The sequence below is a fragment of the Rhinichthys klamathensis genome, unplaced genomic scaffold (assembly GCF_029890125.1).
Source record: "Rhinichthys klamathensis goyatoka isolate OS25496 unplaced genomic scaffold, OSU_Roscu_1.1 h1tg000254l_1, whole genome shotgun sequence".
Taxonomy (NCBI): Eukaryota; Metazoa; Chordata; class Actinopteri; order Cypriniformes; family Leuciscidae; genus Rhinichthys; species Rhinichthys klamathensis.
In genome coordinates, this window is record NW_026606776.1 from 4,881,095 (window position 1) to 4,886,507 (window position 5,413).

Consider the following 5,413-nt stretch of genomic DNA (forward strand, 5'->3'; position numbering starts at 1 on the left):
AGCTGCAGCGGTGGTAACTAGAGCAGAGCTGGCAACCCGGATGCCGCAACACTACTGACTTCGTGATTGGTAGATAGGTGGAGGGTGGAGCATCCGACCAAAACACAACATGACAACATCAACATCAGTTGAGGGCTGCAACTGCACTTTTTAAATGACAATATCCTGGCCAGACTACTGTTGTCAGTGATATAAGTATTTGAAATGAACATGATTTCTTAATGTCTATTGACATTTCAGGGCCATTTTATGATTAATTGAAATAAATTTCTTACATACAGCTCCTTTAAGGAATTACATAAGTAATCCATGTGTCTCCAGTAGTTTAAGCTCAATTTTATGAAGCAAGCAAGGGCTTTGTTTGCGCACGAAAACACCCAAACAATTTATTTACAAAATAGTAATGTTAATTTTTTATTTTTGGGTGCACATTGCCAATAAAAAAAAGTTAAACAGGCATATTTGAAACATATTTGAGGGAAAAAAATGCATTTGAAACATTCATATTTGAAACTTTGTGATGCATGTAATGTGACAAGAGTCCTAAATTATTATACACTAGAAGAAAAGGCTCTATAGAAACTTAAAGGGTTCTTCTGTCAGGCCCTTTATACACAGCATTTTAGAGCTTCCCACGGGAATCATGGGATCTAGCTTTACTGTCTTTTATGGATTTAGCTTTACTGTCTTTCTCGATTGCTTAAACACGTTTCTTGAAATGATGCATCCTTTTCTTGAAACTCTAAAAACAAATCCATAACTTCTCACCCAATTCCCCATACTTCCTATTTTGCAGGTCAAAATTAAGCTCTCCACTCAAAACCATTCAATCTTGCTGAAAAAAACTTTGCTTTGTATTTCATCAGGAACAAATGTCCTTTGACCCCATCCCCTTCATTTGTCTTTTCCTCTCCTTCTCCTCTGCTTCTTTTTTCTTCATCTTTGTACCCCACCATAGGATTATTTTCCAAAGCACATAATCCCCCATGGACCCATTTATATTATCCCGAGATTCTAATTGGTGTGTCATCAGTTTTGCTACTTAATGTTTATAAATGTGTGCTATTTGAGTTCACAGTGTGACACCTGAGGTAATTATATTATGTGTTTGTGTTTTTTGAATTAGAACATGCTTAAACCTGTGCAAAATGAGGGCATTTTTTTTGTGTAGAGTTTTGAAGAAAACGTTGATAAAATTGGAATGTGTGTAAAAACAGGAAACGTTTTGAGAAATGTGTTTGTTTCTAGAAATGAATGAATGGTTGGGGAAATTGGGCCAACTGAACCAGTAATAGTGTGGTAGGAATTGAGAACAACAACAATTAATTAATTAATTATGAATTAAACAGCCTATAAACATAGCCTACTTTAGTGTGTAAAAAAAAAAAAAAAAAAAACTAGTAAAAAATTAAAGTATTATGCAATCATTTACAGTAAAGGGATAGTTCACTTTGAAATTAATTTTTTGTATGTTTTAGCTTACCTCAAGGGCATCCAAGATGTAGGTGTCTTTGTTTCCGCAGTAGTTTCAATTTTGATATTTTTAGGTCAAACCGTTCTTGTCTGTCAGTCATATAATGCGCGTGATTTTTTCCCCAAAACCACTTCAGTGGAAATCCCGCCCTGCAGTCGATTCTAAAGTTTTCATTGGTCATGTCAATTACTGTACTGATTGCCTACACCAAACACTGATCCCTAAACCTACCCGTCACTGTAACCTTAACCAATGAAATCGGCTGCAGGGCGGGATTTCCGCTGAAGTGGTTTGGGAAAAAAAATCACGCGTAAATGTACAAGCGCCGGAAAGCGCCGGAAGTGATCTCTCGCGCATGTACGTCACTCATTGTTTACACAGAACAGAGATTGTAGGTAAGACGGCTAATTAAAATGGTACTAATTTGCGCTTATCCGGGATGTTTAAAGAAACCGTCGTAAAAGAAAACAATTAAAAATAAAATAAAATAAAACAATTGTATGAGTGACGTACACGCGCGAGAGATCACTTCCGGCGCTTTCCGGCGCTTGCCGGAAAAGACCGAAGCGCCCGCGCCCTCAGATCACTTGGACGTGGCTGTGTTTACAAGAGGTAAAATCGATATAAATACTGTTCGTTTTCTCACACAAACTGCTCGTTTCATGTCTTAGGCCATCAATGTGTACTTACATTTACGAGTCATTAAATCATGTTTAATTTGGACTTCTCTGTGCATGCCTTTGAGGTGGTGACCATAGACCTGCATTATATGACTGACAGACAAGAACGGTTTGACCTAAAAATATCAAAATTGAAACTACTGCGGAAACAAAGACACCTACATCTTGGATGCCCTTGAGGTAAGCTAAAACATACCAAAAATTAATTTCAAAGTGAACTATCCCTTTAAGACATTTCTCCATATAGCCTGGAACCTTTATGGTAAAGGGTTCTTTAATTGAGTCAAGAATCCTAGGGTTCTATATAGTACCCCACTGAACCTTTTTATTTCAAAGTGTTTCCTGTCATATAAGGCAGATGTAAAAAAAAAAAAAAAACCTTATAAATGTTACATTTATATGAGAATCAAGGTAAAAACAAATCAATGTTATTATCCATAAATGATCTTATAAGGTTAAATCTTAAAATTACTGCATGAATCTTGGGAGCTTGGTATGCACATTAAGTATCTGTGCGCTACTGTACGTAACATTAGCATTCTTCCCTTTAGTTTCCCCTTGGAACCAAAAATGATCTGCAACCCAAGTTTTGAGGTATCAGCACTCTTCATCATCCTTTTTTTTGTGGTCATATAAACTAAGTTCACACGTGCTAACATCCTAAGCCTGTGAACTTATTAGCATTTGACTAAGTATAGTGGTCCTCATTTGAGTTCACTGTCCTCTTTTGATGAGATAGCTTTTTCTGCCCCTTTAAGCACATTTCTTCACACTCACTTAATCTGACAGCTTCAGGATGTGGGAAATTGGGTGGAGAATCTTCCCTTATCAGGATATTTACAATCTCTTTCTCTTTGATTAGAGATCTGACGGTGTCAGGCGTGATTATCTTCTTTTCGGTGTAAATAACTTTAGTCTTTAGTGCTTAACCCCCCCCCCCCCCCCCCCAGTTTCATCAGTGGTCCCTGTCAAAGTTCTGAGTTGTAAGGATTGTACTTTCCATGGCTCAGTCCGAATTTTAATTAGAGTCTCCCGGCTTTGTAGTTTTTATGGCGAGTTATTCATCTACTTATGGTCTGATAATAGAAAGTAAATCCACAATGACAGGAAATAAATGAAAAGAATAAGATTTGAAAGAGAATGTGGGGGGTATAACAGTATGTTTATAAAGTTAGAGGTCAGTAATTTGTAAGAAATTGATACTTTTATTCAGAAAGGAGTTAAATTGATCAAAGGTGACAAGTCATTTGTAATGTTACAAAAGATTTCTATTTCGAACAAATGCTGTTCTTTTGAAATTTCTACTCATCAAAAAAGCCTAAAACGTTTCTCAGTTTCCACAAGAATATTAATCAAAAACTGTTTTCATTGTAGATAATAATAAGAAATGATTTCTTAAGGATCATGTGACACAGAAGACTGCAGTAATGGCTGCTAAAAAAGTTATTTAAAATTGTTATTATATTTCAAAATATGTACTTTTGATAAAATAAACGCAGCTTTATATATTCTATCCCCTTTCCCTTTTCTATTTTATGAAGGTTCTGTGGGGTTCGATATTAACAAAATATACGAATGTCTACTCCCTCATGTCGCTCCAAACCTTTTTTTTTCTTCTGCAGAATACAAAAAGAATATATTTTGAAAAATGTCTCAAAAATCTGATGTGGGAGAACTTAGACCTAGACCTGAACTGCATTGAACACCTTTGAATGATTCAGAACAGTGAGCCAGGCCCAACGGAAATGCCTGACCCTATGATCTTGTGTCTGAACCTGCAACCAGGTTCCAACATGTATTGGAAAGCCTCCCCAGAAGAAGCTGTATAGCAGCAAATGCAAGGCCAACTCTATAGTAATGCCTGTGGTTGGGTGTGGTGTGTGAGTGTTCACATTTTGGCCATGTAGTGTATAATGAAACTTACAAAAATATAGTAAACAGTTTGAGCACTTGTTGAAGTATCATTATAGAGTCCTAAATATATTCAAGGGACAATATAAACATTTATACGAATATTTTATGAATTTCTATTTAAGTAAACACACAAAACACATCACATATCAGTCTCACCACTCTCATCCATTATCTTTGATATGATTTGTATTTAAACAAAGAAAGAAAAACTGTTTTTCAAGTCAGTGCAATTGTTTTGGACATATTCCTTCATTAATTGGAGTTTTATGTTAATAAGACCGAGTTCTCTGAGGACATTTCTGCAACGGTGAACACTTTAGTGAGGCCTTTATATTGTCCCACTGGCAGTTTGTTTATCCATCAGCTCTAATCCTATATTCAGTAGTTCATTATGATTAGCAGAAACATAATATCCCTGCCCCTGTGAGCATTTTGATTTAGGTCACAGGCATCATTTGCTTTATAAGTCACATACTCTCTGATAGCTACCACACATTTTTGTTATTGTGATGAGTCAGTGGGCTTTAGTTGGTTAAAATACAGCTATAATTGAATTTAATGAGCCAATGGTATAACACCTTTGTATGGAAGCTTGTTTCTGCCACGAAATAAAACATTTTAAAAGATAATTGCGACTTTTAATCTCACAATTGCGAGTTTAAATCTTGCAATTCTGACTTTATTTCTCAGAATTGCGAGATATAGTCGAAATTGCGTAATATAAAGTTAGAATTGCGAGTTTATTATATCTCGCAATGCTGACATCTTTTCTCAGAATTGTGAGATATAAAGACACAATTGCAAGTTATAAAGTCCAGCTCTAAGGAAAAAAAGACTGACTTTTTTCCTCAAATTGCGGATTTATATCTCACAATTCTGACTTAACTCACAATCGCGACTTTATATCAATTCTGACTTTATATCTCCCCGATTTTCCGCAATTTTGACTTTATATCTCACAATTTTGACTGTGTAAGATGTAAAATTGCGAGATGTAAACTCACAATTGCGAGAAAAAAAGTCAGGATTGTGAGATAAAAAGTCGCAATTACCTTTTTTTGATTTTTATTCTGTGGCGGAAACAAGCTTCCATATACCTTTGCCACTGTTTTGTCGGATTTCCCCACTATACAGCACTTGCTTTCTTTGTCTCAAACACAAACACATGCATACATGTTGTGGGTCAATGAATGTAACAAGATAACTGACTACTGTATGATCACACCTTTGAGACAAATCTTCAGCCATCACTTTTGTGTTTTACTCTTAATCAGAGGAATTAAAGCATCTAATAAAGTACTTCAGCAGGAACCCTTAGGAAACTAGCAGGAGGTAAGAACAAAGG